Consider the following 15,367-nt stretch of genomic DNA (forward strand, 5'->3'; position numbering starts at 1 on the left):
TGCGTTAAACTAGAAGGATTTTCTGTATGAAGCAATGATTTTCTTTATGTGACCTTTGACAGTGAGAATGTTGGACGGCCAGTGGTGGGTGGGGCTTCACAGGCACTCATAAATTAAGCAGCAGCATTTTACAAATGAGCTTCATAATGAGTAAGTGATTGGAAGAAGTGCCACTGCATGCTGGTGCTTAACATCCAAACACAAAAACTATCACCTAGCCCAGGAATGGCAGTAAAAGGTTAAAAGAAATATTCAATATTATCAATCACATTATAAAAAAACCAAAAAACAAAAAACCAAAAAAAAACCAAAAAAACCCAAAAACTTCTTACATCTGCCAAAGGAGCTTGGGAGAATTAATGTGTTGGTGTCAAAAAGACTGAGAAGGAGTGAAATAGGACTATAGTGATTGCCAGAATCTTCCTTGCCTGGAGAGATAACATTGGGCATTCCGTTTAACTAGGCAGGTGCCACGAATCCTCTTGTGGGTGCTATGGAGTGGCTTTCAAAGATCAGAATGTACACTGACCCCCATCTTCTGGTGCTTCCTATGGTTTCAGAATTGCTCATTAAGCCAGGGAAACCTCCAGTGAGGTGTGATGACCTGAAAACAGACATGAGCTGAAGAATCAATGTTTTAAGTAAAACAGCAATTATAAAAAGATCTACAGCTCCTTCCATGTAATCAGGTAAATTAGCAGGAGTGGCATAAAGCACCTAAATTGGAGAAAGAGTGGAGAAAGGGGGAGTGGGGGGAAAGAAGGTCCCTTGGGAGATATCTGATAGGATGCTTAGTCTGTGTAGAGGGCAAAAGGTTAAGTGAAAATGAGATGAAGGAATGATCAGATATAGTCAGATCAGAGACAGTTAAATAAAGGAAAGTGCTAAGCTAAGATAAATGTGAAGAAACGCTCTTGTGCTGAGTGTGTTGATGTGACTGCTCTTCAGCAGCTCAGGAACAGGAGAGGAGGATTTGCCAGTTCCCAACCCACACCAGTCCTAGTCCCACTCTTCCCAGCAAAGACACACAAGCTAACCATTCCTGTCTGCTACTCCAATAGCGTGAAAGGATATTAAAGGCCTACTAATTACATCTACAGTTTTTCCAGGCCCCTTTTTAGTGCTGGTGTGATATAAATTATCCTTAGTGAAGAGAAAGCAAGTCTGTGCCATCTGTGGTTTTGGTCAGTGAGAAAGATGTTCAAAAATATTGAAACAAAAATACTGAGAATTACTTGAAAGCTCCAATTTTGTTGGTTGGCTAATGCTTTCCTGGGTCAAAAAGCTTTCACTAAAGGGGCTTCCATAACAACAAAACAAAGTCAGGTTGAAAGAGGTGCATAATATAGCAAACAAATACTTGGAATACATTCTATATGAACCTTCATCAACTATTTTGATGAATCATTATTAGAATACTCAACAAAAAGGACTTGAGATAAAATATTGTACCAGGAAGCTCAAGAAATATCTATAGTGACCAAGTCTGGAAATAACCACAAATATTTTGATCAAAAGCCTTTGGTGGCTTACAGCCTTAGATTTTTCTAAATGTCAGGAGGAAAATTCTAACTCTTAGACACATAATTTGAGCTCAGTCCTTTTTTGTTTCCTCAGGAGCTTAATTAACATATACAAATAGACCTGGGAATTAGGAAGCTGGAGCTTGAACTCAGCTGCTTGATGCTAATACCTGGGGATACCCAGACAGGATTCCTGAAAACAAATTTTTGTCATCTCCACAATTTTTGGTGCTACAACCTTCTGAGGGGATAGAAATTGTGTGTTCTCCACAAGGAGTTTGTTTAATCCTGGAATTCCCTAAATCCATATGGACAGCTGCTGAGGAATGCTGCTGGTCCAGGTAGCCCGGCTCACAAATTGGAGATTGAGATGCAGATTGAGCTGCGGGTGGGAGCCCGAGACAAGAGGCCGTGAAGTGCCAACCCTGGGGATAACAAAGGCGTGAAGATGGGGATGCGGGCCAGGTGAATGGACACTGAGAGACACAGCAGGAGCCGGGAATCGCTGATCCTTTGGGTAACAAAGGGGATGGGTGACGCCAGCGAGATGATGGACACGGAGAGCGGGCGGGAGCCAGAAGAGCGAGACTTGCCTTGGGAGAGATGGGGAGAGGATAAAAGGTGTAAAAGGTATAAAAGGTGCTAAAGGCCGGGGGTTTCTTGGCTGGTTTCCTCCTCGGAGGCGCCGGCCCGGGCTGCTCCTGTGTCACTGCTGGGAATAAGTGGTGTTATAAAACGAGACATCTGAGTCTGCTGTGGGAAACCTGGTGAGGAAACCTGGTGGGAGGGTGAATGGGGTGTGCAGGGACCGGGTCACTGCGGCTGCGGCAGGCAAGGCGCTTCTCTGGCAGCAGTGACAGTCTCTGTCCTTGGCAGTGTGGCTGCCGGGGGGTCTCCTGAGTGGTCACACTGGGAAGTTTCTTTAACACTTCTTATTTTTCAGAGTAACACAGACCCACACATATTTGTCAACTCTAAGCCACAATGAAAGAAGTCTGAGCCTGTAAATGAGGAGTTTCAAATGAAAGAGCTGGTTGAGGCATTTTGACCCTATTCAATCAAGGTCAGGTTTCCTCTGAATTATACCTGTTTCCTTGTCTAACATTTTAGACACCTCCCAAGTGTCTATCGACAGAGTTTATAAGTGCCATTACACAATGAAGAAGAAAGCAAGCTGCTCACAGCCCCCCCTTTCCCCATGTGTCACAAAGCAGAGTTCCAGAGGAAGAGACAAAAGAGTGTTTGGGTCCCAGTTGTGTGCCTATGGGAAAGGAGTGGTGAAAAGAGGCCAGCAGCTCCTAGAAACAGGGAGGGGAGGGAGGAGCACAAATCAGCTTTATGAGCCAGCAAATGATGGATGGCTAAATGCCAGTTTAGAGCAATACACAGAATGGGATTTACATTGTTGCAATTATTAAAGGTTATTTTACTTTTAATTTTTTGTGGTAGGTGTCCTTACTTCTTCCTTACAGAAACCCTTGATTTTCACTTGCTACATACTTAGATGTGCTTGTCATAGCCACTAGGTGATTTCAGTTCTCGATGCCAGGAATCCTCTTTGCTGATCAAAACACAGCTGCACAGGCTCACTGGATCTATTCATGGGTGCCACACGACTGGGCTACGTCTGTCTATACCTGTGAAAATAGATGTAATTAATATAACAGATATAATACATGCATGCAAATCCAGATGCTAAAAATGACTTATAGTAAGAGAAGGTTTTCATTTGCCAAACCATATCAAAGGATCTGAATCATTTAAGCAATATACAATCTACACTTGGACTACTGCTGCTGCACTGACATCGGCACCCTCTTAGTCTATTTTTTTTTTCCAATTGAGCTTGTTTTTAAGCGAAAGATCCTAAGGAACACAATTTAAAAACATTCTTTAATTAGCTTTTTCCAGGCTGTCACCTCTCTGCAGCATTTAAAAAGCTCTTTCCATCACTTCCCACAAGTTGATTGGACCTAGGATGTCAGATCGTAAGACTACACAAATTGCTATTCACTGGACACTGATCTTATGATTGGAACAATGAAGGAGCATTTTTCTATACATTTGATATTAAATTTCTTCAGTGTAAGTAAGGGAATTGTAATATCTATATTTTCTTATTGAGAATTTTTTCATTACAGAAATGTATATCAACTTCTCTAGTAACAAATAACAGGCAGTTTCTTCAGAGTGCTTTATTAATAGATTCTGTATTACAATTTTACCTTCATTTTGACATTTATTTCTCCTTTAATGAGTCAAAATGCCTAGTCAAGAGCTCTTGGCTTTAAGTATGTTCTTAACATCAGCATATTAACTGCCACATTCAGGCTAATAAGCTTAACTTATCTCTTTGAGATCTTTGTGGAAAAAGAACCAAACACCCCAATTTAAAAAAAAATGATGTAAATGGAAACTTCAATTTTAGTGGCATTGGAAGACAATAATGCTTCTTCATCATCATCTGAACATTCAGTATTATTTTTTACTGCCAAAAATCCCAAATATCTGTGATAAGTGCCTCTTCTTGTAATAAAAGATATTGAACAAAAAGCAGTTTAACTGAGATTTTGAAGTCTTGATTTGCAACAGTCCATTCTGAGCCTTTCATTTTATTTCCTTTTGTATTGTGCAGGCAAACAATAGTAGTAGCTTTCGTCATGAGCTCAAGCAGTACATTTTAGCAAACTGAGCTTAAGCACATGCAGATGGGTGTAACATCAATTTTTTAAAGGATATTATAAATCCGTCTGTAAGCAAATTAATGTAAGAACAAAAGAGCATTTTTTCATAATTGTGGGTAATTCTGAACAAAGTTTCAATGGTTCCTCCCAGAAATCTAGATGAAGCAATTGTAGGTTTTGATTATTTTTTAATTCTGACTCTTAAATCACACCAGTATGAGTCCCATTATCAATGCAAGACAAAAACAACTGCAACAGATTTTCTGTAAATACCCTGATTTTATCTGCTAGCAGAAGGGTCCATAAACAGGTTATCTGTGGATTTACTCTTTGCTCATTGGTGACTGAAGGGCCATTTCTACCTTTCTCAGTGACACAGGGCCAAAGCTCACAGCTCACCTGAGTGTGCCTTTCCGGCTCACAGGTACCTGTATCAGAGAAACTGGATGCACCCCTGAAGATTGGGTCCACCAAAGTAAAGTGTTTCTTTATTCAAGATGTCTTTTAGTGGTTATGGTATTTCTGACTTTTTTTCTTGTGAAACCAGCAGATAGCATTAGCTTGCTTCCCTGTTTGCCTGTAGGAGGAAGTAAGAGAAAAAACGATAAATTTGTTTAAGAGCAAATGAAATAGTTCCATCTGCCTGCTTGATTTGACATTTTCAACTCAGTTTCTCAGTTTCTCTCATAAATGACCCAGCTCTTCCCAGGAACATGCACTGCTTAAATGGTGGACATATGCTGCAATAATAACAATTACAAATAATTACTCTAAAGGGGTGAATGAGTAACACCAATTAGTTGATGTGATGATGTTTCCATGACAAACTCCAGCTTTATAGAGTTGCTCATTTTTAAGTCTAACAGCTTTCTGATATTCTTTGTCAGGCAACAGTGTGACTTTACCACCTTAATTCATAAATCTGTCCTGATAGATGCATAAAGCCATGGACTGTGCTCCTACTTAAATCAAAATTCCAACCAATCCCTAATGCAGAACTAAATTCAGGCTTAAGTGTAAAGACACAGTCAAAACAGATTTTCTGATGAATACTTATTAAATAATTTCATTGCCTATTTCCTGAAACAAAATAGAAATGCTGGTGGGCACATACACTTTGTTACACATTGTCAAATCAAACTCTGGTTCAGGACAACACTTCAGCCTGTTGTTAACCTCATTAATCTCAGACATCAAACACGATGGATTTGCAGACATGTCTGAATTTAAACTTAACTATCATTCAGAATAGAAATGTTTTACTGAATTGAGGGTTAAACTGAAGGCATGCTCTTAAACCACAGAAGACAGAGCTTCTTGTTGAAGTAATATGTACATGATATTGTGTGCATGAGACTAAAATATTTGGTGTCATAATGCTACTCCTGGAATTAAATACCTGCAAACCTAATTTTGAATGCTCTCAGACCAGACACTTTGTTTTTTAAATTTTGCATTTGATTTTCTTTCTTTCTGCAACATGATTGTAGAGAGAAAGCAATTCAAGAACCATGCAGCAGACCAGTAGTACACTTTTCAAGTCTGCTGACAAAAAAAATCCACTGAAATAACAGGCACCAACAAGTTTGTGATGATTCACATACATCTGTACCATATTCTGTTAGGAGGCATGGATGATTTTTATCCACCATAGTATAAAGAGACATCAATATTAAATCTGGGCTTACCCCAGAATTTGCTGCCACACTTTCCACTCTGCAGTTGACCTGTGATAACTCTTTGCTCACAGAGAGAGGAAGTCAGAAGCACTAAGGGTCCAGAAGTCTTCCAGACCTCCTGCAGGGGTAATGTTTCCACAGCCACAGATTTTCAGAGGAGAGTGGTCAGTGCTTTGTTAAATTAGGGACTTAACACAGGAAAATGTGTGAGGAAGTCACAAACCAAAAGCATGGCTAGTTTTTGTAAAACTCCCAACCAGACACAACCACCAAGTGACCAGAGTTCTGTACTGGATGTTAACTCACCAAGTTGTTTCTCCATGCACATTTACTGCTTCTTGAGCCCATGAAGATTTTCTGGGGGAGCAGCCTCCCCAGCCATTGGTCTCTTGGCCTTGAAGGCCTGGCTGTATCAAGGTGCTCTCTGCTGTACAGTTGTCCCTGCTGCCTGATGTCTCTGCAACAGGCACTTCAGTGCAGCTGCTCAAGCTCACAACTGTCCCACTTGCTCTTCACTCATGTTTGAGCAACAGTGATAGCACTGCCAGAGCATGTCAGTCACTGACATCTTGGAAACAGAGGAGGAAAGGAGACAGGCTGGAAAAGCCAAGATTAAATAAAACCAATATGAAAATTCTTATCACCTTTTGACTAAAGGCTACAGGAATTTGGAAACAAAAAGTGTCCTGCAGCTCCAGTGACTTGGTAGCTCAGTGAGTTATATCAGTATAAAAGGTGTCTTGGAGTATTAAAAAAGGCATCAGACTGGTAATTTTTAGTTAAGTACTGATAGTTAGGTCAGAGAACAGAGTCCTGTAGGTATTTCATCATGTAAAAAAACAAAATACCCAGTTAATACATACTGTATAAAACATTGGGCTTTTAGGTTGTGGGATTTTTCTGTTTTGTTTTCAGACTGAAATTTTCAAATATTTGACAAGTTCCTAAACCTGCTTGTAAAAATCCCCAAGTCACAAGCCAGTCGGATAAAAATCTGTTCTTTGTAAAAAGGGAAGGGGAGAGAGTAGGGAAGGAAAGGTTTGTTGATAAGTTTGCTGCACTATCAAAACATTTAACCACAGCCTGGAGCTCAAATCAGCATTCATGTGAAGTTCCTATTTATTAGAGCATATGAAAAGTATCCATCAAAATCATGTCTTGTTTTTGAAAGAGATGCACCCCAGGAATTATGGTGTAAGACTAGATCCATTTCTTGGGAATATGGAAAAGTAAGTGATGAACACTGTCAGGAGCTGTGGTCTGGCCCATTTAAGGAACATACTTCTGTTCTAAATAAACATTAAAATAACAGCAGAGAATAGATGAGGGAGAAATCACAGAGGCATTTATCACACTGAACCTAGGCCCATGTTGACTTGTCTAAATCTATATAAAGAAAAGGCCTGCAAAGGCTCTGAAAGTGATGGGAACCCATGCTTCAAACACATGTCTTGAAAGAGTGTCAGAAACATTGTTCCCCTTTTGGCTGCGGTTACAGATGCTTTCTCAGGACTGCGGGCTCACCAGTTTCACTTGTCTGGAGCACTCAAAAATACATTTTTCCCTGGAAGACAGTCTGCATATGCTTACAATAAACATTAGCCAAATCAAATGACTTTCACTTTGGGATAAATACTTTTGAGTGAGTCTGTTAGTGACACTCATAGTAAATTGCTAATAATTCGTTTTTCCAATCTACCTGGCTTGTACTAATGAACACAATTGCTCCTAAGATATTTATATGCAGCATAAATCCTGCCTCCCTCTATATGCCCGTGGAAGGCCCAAGGTAAAATGGATTTCTTCTGCTGCAGGGACACATGAGAGCCCCTCTAGGTCAGGTGGGTGATGCTGCTGGTTTTGTAAGAGCCAGGAGAAGTTGCCTGCTCACCGTGGACATCTGCCCTGCTGCTGGGGCCGGAGCAGGGCAAAGTCTACAGCTTTCTGGCCACAAAACATGTAAGTTACAAAACATGGAAACTCTCAGCTCTGCAAAGCCAATGAAACCACATTTTCCTATAACTGTGGCTTCCCCTTTTTGCAGGCTACCCGCTCGTAATTGCTTGTAAATTACGCAGTATCTCTAGAGATGGGAAATTCTTTTTTTATGCTTGTGAACATAACCCAACATGAAGTGGTCCTCTAATGGGACATTTCAGGGTCTTACTGGAAGGACAACAGTCATACCAATACTTCTCAGCACCCTTTTGCCAAGCCAAAATACAGAAACACGGATTAGAATTATGTCTATATCCTAATTAAAATAACCCCAAAACTGTTACCTTCAGCAATTTGGTTACGGGAAAATCCCTAGATACAGCTGAGCAAAGCTCCCAGTGGTTAGCTCCACCAAGTCCCAAATAGTACTGAAATACAATCAAATCATTATTAGAAATTATCTGGTCTATTTTTGTGTAATTTTCTTAACAACTCTGAATACCTACAGAAGTACTGCAGCAGGCCATAAGACCCAGCTCTGGCTGGGAAATCTGCATGCATTGCATAAAATGTATGATTCTACAACTCATTAAGTCTAATTTATGGCATATGTAATTAAGCACCTTTGAATTGAACCTAGGTCCCTAGAGATAATAACACTTAGAACTTATATAGGGCTTTTCATCTTCAAAGTGCTTTACAAACATTAACTAATTAACAACATAATAAGACATGAAAGGCGAAAGTACTTACCCATAGTGCTGCATAGCCTCTGTATAATTCAGATTTTGATGTTTTTCAGCGCAAGACCCAGTCTGGGTGCACAGAGAGGATTTACCAGTCGTCCCCTTCACAATCAGAAGAGGACTTTGTGCACATAATATCTCTGAATTCCCAGAATCCACCCCTTCTCTGCTATTTATTGCTGAGTCAGAAGAAACAGCTCCCAAATGTGAAGGAAGGCATGGAAAATGACAATTCACAGCAGTTTGAGGGTATATGAGTTTTCAGGGCTTTGGAGGCAGATTAATGGGGCAAAATGTAGAAAGGAGCTCCTGGAGAATTCACTGCACAAGTTTTCTGGTATCACCTGAGTCCACATCCTTCCCAAGGGAAATCTAATAATTACACAGTCTCTAGAGATTGGCTGAAAGACTGGGGAGAAGGCCTTACTTCAACTCAAATACATTTTCCTGCAAACCCTACAATGTGGGTTTTTTCTTTATTTCTGCTCTTCTGAAAACGCTGAACTATCTAGCCAGTGTGTTGGTTAGTTTTTGGTTTTTTTTTTATCACTTGGTCTAACTTACACATGGTCTCTTGAGACAGCCTTATTATCTGAATGTTTTCTTGGTGACGGCAGTGTTGCAGATATTATATCAGGTTACTTGAATCCCCTAATGCAGAAAGATGACAGATAAAAAAAAGCAAAGCAAGTAATCCTGACAGTTTTAGTGGTGCATCCTTCAGACATCAGCCTGTGTCAGTGATCATTTTCCTGAGCTCAGAATGCTGCCCATTGTCTGTGCACACACTGTGCTTGAGCATCACCTGTTCATCAGCAAGGATAATGGTTGTGGAGGCAGGATCTCCTGTCCCTGCCCAGACAATGCCTGCCTCTTTCCCCATGGGGATTCTACACTGCCCTAAGAACTGAGAGTTTGGGGACCAGTTGAAGAGCATGGCAAGCATATAAGGCAGAACAGTGCACAGGTACCTGCCTAACTCTGCACACCAAAAATATCTCAGACACCAACACAGATGACTCAGCAGCAGCAGTGCAGGTGGAGCCCCATCAGAGATTAAAGAAAATGAGACATACCATGGACCAGAAAATAACATGCCTGTGGAAGCAGCAGGCTTTTGTGCTCCCCCAGAGACACACAGTCCAGAACAAATCCTGAAAGGTAACAATCTCACAGCAGCAATGCCTCCAAGAGATCCTATGATAAACATAGGCTCTAATCAAATGCATTACGATTTTTAAATGCAAATGTAGAATAGAACTGTCAAAATGTTTTATCCCTAAATTGTGAATGCTAACCTTCCCATACTTATTATATAGCAGTACATTTTAATTTGCCTGGAGCAGAGTGGAATAAAGCAAGCATCACAAACACAGTCAAATGGATATTCAAAAGAACTGCTCTTCACAATAGCTGTGTGTCTGAGCAAAGCTTCAAATGTTGATCAATTGATTACCAAAATCAAAGAATACATTTCCCAAATGAGCTTCTGTAAAGCACTCAATAGGACCAGAGAAAAACAGCATAAAGTTCCACAGAAGAGCAGTTTTCTCTAAAATATTTACAGGTCCAACTTTCTACTGCTTTCCTACTTTACAACTTAGATCTGCACAGATCTAGAATAAGGAATAAAACACTTGTGATAAATCAATGGTTTGATTCAGTTTCAGTGTGGCAAATTCAGTCAAATAAAGACAGAAAACAATTTGAAATTATCCAAAAGTATACTTTAAATCTTATAGCAAATCACTGTCTCAGCGGTACAATTGCCCAAATGATTTTTTAAATATTTAATGAACAAAATAATGGCAAAAATATAAAATTAAGCAAAACTACTACTGTTCTGTCCATCTACCATCCCCAATGAGCTGGTTTCTGCTGTGCCACGCTGCTGTAGTTGTATTTTTTGCCTTTTTTCTGCCAGTCATCTTTGCAGAACAACCGTCCACACAATGCACATGGTTTTTGCTCACTGACTTTAACCTGAAAAATGGGATGAAAAAAGGAAAACTTAACTTTTAATAGGAAACAAACCTATTATTTGTTTGAGCTTTCTTATGTTTTATCCTCCTTCTAAAGGCAAGTTTTCTTGTACCACCGCTTACAGTAGCTTAATCTGTTATACTGTGCTGTCCTCACCATGATAAATCCTGAACTGGGGTGAAAATTCTTCAATATCCTCCCTCTGTAGAACAAAATTCAGAGTTGTTCATGAGCAATGAAGTTCTCAGCACCTTTGTCTTTACTCCCCCATCTCGGGAAGAGGCATTTGTCCTTAAGAACATGATGGGATTTTGACCCTGTCATGTGGCTGCTGTCCTAGTCTGGAAGTTTATAAGGGAAAAACCTGAAGGATCCAAACCCATTATTTTGACTTAAAGGAAAATTTTGCTCAGCAACAACTTAAAATATCAGTTGATAAGCTTGAACCTTCTGAATTTCTGACATTTGATGTTGAGGTTCTGTTTCTCCTAGGATGCAGACTTTATAGCACTCAGTCTTTCCCATGAGCTGCTGCTTTACTAAGGAGAAGAACCCCACCCACTCACACCACATTACACTCAGTAATTCCTAGAGTAACAGAGATTACACTGATCTGCAGGATTTTTCTCTTTTCTAAACAAATAGCTTTCTGGAGCAAGCCTCTATGCTGAAATCCTCTTGGGTAAACAGAGAGCACTCCAGGACTTGCTACATTTTAAGCAAGTGAACAAATATTTAGCCTTATGATGGTGGTTGATTCTCTAGCTGTACCTTTCTTTCTTCTTCCACCTGGAAAAAAAAAAGCATGGCTGAAGAAACCTGACAGGAAAAGGAAAACAAAAAAAGAGAAGAAGACAGGAATGGTGACTGGCCAATGTAGACAGAGAAACTAGAAATGTGAGAGATCAACAAGTAGAGGGAAGGGATATTTTGTCTCTCCTTGTACTTTTGCAGACCATTTCAACAGAGTTTGGTTTCACTTTAACAAAACAGGATTTAGCTCCTGTTGCCCTGTGCAGTAAGGTAAGAAGGACTTTCAAAGATGACAAAGACAACACAAAAAACTTCCCATCGTTCTGTATGTCCTCAGGGTGCCAAGGGACAGGCCCCAGTTTCTGACTCTCACTGGTATTTGCTGTTTTCCCAGACTCTTACCAGGAACACACTCTTACAGTGGTAGGGAGAATAGCATTCTATTCTACTTTGCCCTTGTTTGCCAGTTAATGAAAGATTTTGTGAGGTAAAACCATTTTTTTTTTCTTCCAGTGCTGTTATTCCCAAAATGCTCATGAACTTTTTGATCCTCCACTTCTGTGTCATGTCTCCTTCAGTATCTCAGTCAGCTCCTAATCTCAGGAGGAAACAGCAGCAGTTCTGCCTCTGGGTCTTATTCTCATGTAGGTCTCCTAATCACATGAATATCCTTAGCCTTACAACAGGTGATTTAATGGTGTCATTAATCCCATTTTAATTCTAAAGAACTGAGGCACACAGTAATTGCTTGGACAGGAGGCTGGGCACCAAACTCAGATTTCTTGTTAAACTCTCCCAGTGTTCATTCATTTTCTTATGCTTCAGTTTTTTCTTTTTGTTCCAAAGTATTTGCAGAACAGGTACCAAAGGAAGCCCAAAGTTGATGAGAGCAATTAAATGAAAGTATTTAAACAGCTAATGGTTATTCTTCTTGCATATGGCTCTTTCTATACAAGAAGGGAGGACGAGGCTCTTCCTGTGCTAGCAGAGAGCTGCAACTCTGCAGGGTTACTGAAGTGCTAATATTGATCAGACAAGATGGAACATGTTACTGAGGCAATTGGTCAGGCTAAAGCAGTGCTGGCAGCACATGGCATGTTATGGATAGCTGAAGCAGCTGAGGATATCTATCTTTCTGTCCATCTACCTGTTTTCCAAGATGTCTATCATCATTGAACTTTGCTACCAAGGAACAAGGGCAGCACTTAATCATCCATAGATAAATACTCTTTATGCCATTAATTGGGGACTGGGTCAGATTTTCCATGTTTGTACCTTTGCTGCTCTTTTCTGTTTTAGCTCCACAGTTGTGAGACAGTAGCATTTTCTCACCGCCTGGATGTGTTGTTTTGGGACTCGTGTCAGTAGCAACAGCACAGCTCTGTGTGTCTGCCAGGGCTTATTCAATGGAGCTCCTTTCCAGGAAAACAGAATAGCCAACAGATGAGGGTTAGAAAATTTCAAACCCAGAGCCTTTTCACAAGATCTGATCCATGGCTTGGAAGCAGCAGCAGTGTGAGCAGTCTCTGCACCTGCCCCACACAGCCACAAGTGTCTGAATGGCAGAGGGAGTTTCCCAAGTTATACCTGCTGTAAACCCACAACTTCCCTGGCTGCATTTGCTCTATAGTTAGTATTCAGCAAAGACACTGAAGCAGTGCAGGGCTGTGTGTTTGCTGGCATTTTTCTTGTTCAAAGCTTTTGAGAACACTTTACTGAGGCATATAATGCTGCCTTGAAGTTGGCTTCTAAACAACATTTTGAGAAGATGAAACACAGGCTCTTGGCTGAGTGGTTTTGCCCTGTGCCATGGCTTGCTTGAGGCAGAAAAGCACCCCATCTACCCCTTCCAAATCTCTCAGCTCAAGTCTCATCAGTCTGGCTCAGATCATGAGATTCCTCTCAAATGTAACAGTTTCTCTCTTCCCACCCCCACCCCCCCCTTTAGTTTTTACATTACTTATTACAAGCTCTGGTACATAGATTTCCCCCTCTTACATGGTTTTAAACTCCAAGGAGAATTCATTTATCATTACAGAGTCTTACATCAAAGATCATCTTCCTGGGGTAACATTGGGACTAATCATTGTGCCCTCTTCTTTTTATCTGAAGTATTCCAAAAGGAGAGTCAGTTAGTCTAAATTAGGCAAGGGAGTTTTTGCCTTGACATTTGGGAGGTCAAATTTTGCCTGTGACTGTCAACCTCTCAGAAGAGGAGATGGCATTTGGAGTAATCCAAAACTCCTGCAGAGTTACATTACTGTGGCAGCCAGATGAGTAAATCTAGGCTGAAGATCTATTGGTTCAATTACTGCTTGGGGTCAGGACATGCCATAAATTATTAGATATGCAAATGGAAAACTCTGACTGTTGATGAAAGAAAGATGGATGGATTTCTTAAATGCTCATAATTAGTGCAAAGACTAACTATATAAACTGATGTATAGTTATTTGCTTGTAAAGGCTCCTGTTCTTAAATGTTACCTGTGTAACAGGTAACCTGTGTGTAGGTAAAAATAATTACTTTTTTTTTTTGTTTTATGTACATGCCGTATTTTAAAAATAAACCCAGGAAATCATTAGGAGGTGTTTTGAACTTCTTCTGCAATGCCCCTTGATTTTTGGAAGCAGTTTCAGAACAGTTCAGAAGATGGTAATTCTCATTCTGTTCTCACTTGCTGTGGGGTAAATCTGCAGCACTGCCCTGTGTTCTCTGAACACAACACACACTGAATCTATTTGGGAAGGGAACCTTTCCTTTGCCTGTGGAGGTAGAGTGTGGAAAGAATGCCACAGACTAGCTCAGGTTTGTGTATCTGCTGGAGAGTGAATGAGCTGGCACGTGATAACTTGACCTTATCACAACTCTTTATGAACTCAGTGGCGTTTCAAGAGATTTTTGTGGATAGGAAAATAAAATGCAATTAAGATATTACTCTACCACACCTGTTTTTGCTGTCACTTAAATACACTATCTATAGTCTTATTTCTCAGTGTGATTAAAGTTGGAAGAACTTACCCCTACTTTAGTCATGTAGGAAATCCTGCTGCATCTGTAAATCTTGTTGAATTTCTCTTGCAGATTCTCTCTTTTGGGAGAGAAGCTTTTACTACATGTAAGACAAAATGATTATGAGAGTGAGAATAACGTGAGCTGTTCAACGCCACCTGCTGCTGCAAGGGGAAATATATTCCCAGAGGCACCTTGGCTGAGCAGGAACAGATGCAGAACCACTGGAAACTTGTTTTGCTTGATAGTAAGTTTGCAGAAATACATCACAATGCATGAGGGAATGCACTTTGCCAGAACTGGTGCTGCCTTTCCCAAGCAGTCTGTGGAAGCCCAGGGAGTTTCTAAAGGATATACAGCATTGCTCCCTGGCTGGGAACTTCCAAACAGTTTTCATTTCTGTCATTCTGGATAGAATGTTTTTCAAAACTACCACAGGCTTTCTGAAAGCTCCTATCCACGGCCTAAATATTAATCTCTTGGCCACAGCTCTTGCTGCCATTATTATGTTTTAATGAGAGTTCACATGGTGAGGTTTGAAATCTAGACAGTAAATTAAAAGTTACTCAAGTATTCAAGTAGAGATCAGAAATTAGCTCCTAACACACAATTTACATAACAGAAAAAAAAATGGGAAATGTATTTTAGCTAATTATAATATATACCAGTTTGAGAAAGAAATATTCTTTGTTTATGCAGGTACAGAAGCACCAGAAGCAATGGAAGGTAGGAATCTGCAGCTCACCTTTTGTACCTCTGAGAGTGGTGAAAGCCAGTGGTCTTTTGTGGGTAAGAGTGATGTTTGGGGTTGTTGAACTGAGTTGATCTCATTCCAGAGTGACACCAATGTAATTTGGGAAGAACCCCTTGAAGCCAACAAAAGAGTACTGGGAAAATCATAAAAATGAGAGCAAACAATAGTTTTAAAATATTATTCTATAAAATTCTGACAATCATTTTAAGTTTGTAAGAAGGCTACCAGAAACAACTCTATACGTATAATTCATAATTTCTGTGTAGGAACACTAGTAATAAGGAAAAATTATAACTT

General features: G+C 40.1%; 1 protein-coding gene and 1 long non-coding RNA gene across 2 annotated transcripts in view; both read right to left on the reverse strand.

Annotated features, from left to right (window-relative positions):
• AKTIP (AKT interacting protein) overlaps positions 1 to 15,367 on the reverse strand; it is a 1,131,926-nt gene that overhangs the window by 231,436 nt on the left and 885,123 nt on the right. The window lies entirely within an intron of this gene.
• Positions 2,988 to 8,668, reverse strand: LOC108962081 (uncharacterized). Its single transcript, XR_001990582.3, has 3 exons — positions 8,578 to 8,668; positions 4,607 to 4,784; positions 2,988 to 3,160 (listed from the first exon to the last, which is right to left on the reverse strand). It is a non-coding gene; the product is annotated as an uncharacterized LOC108962081 (long non-coding RNA).

Source organism: Serinus canaria, chromosome 11, assembly GCF_022539315.1.
Source record: "Serinus canaria isolate serCan28SL12 chromosome 11, serCan2020, whole genome shotgun sequence".
In the NCBI taxonomy this organism is placed as follows: Eukaryota; Metazoa; Chordata; class Aves; order Passeriformes; family Fringillidae; genus Serinus; species Serinus canaria.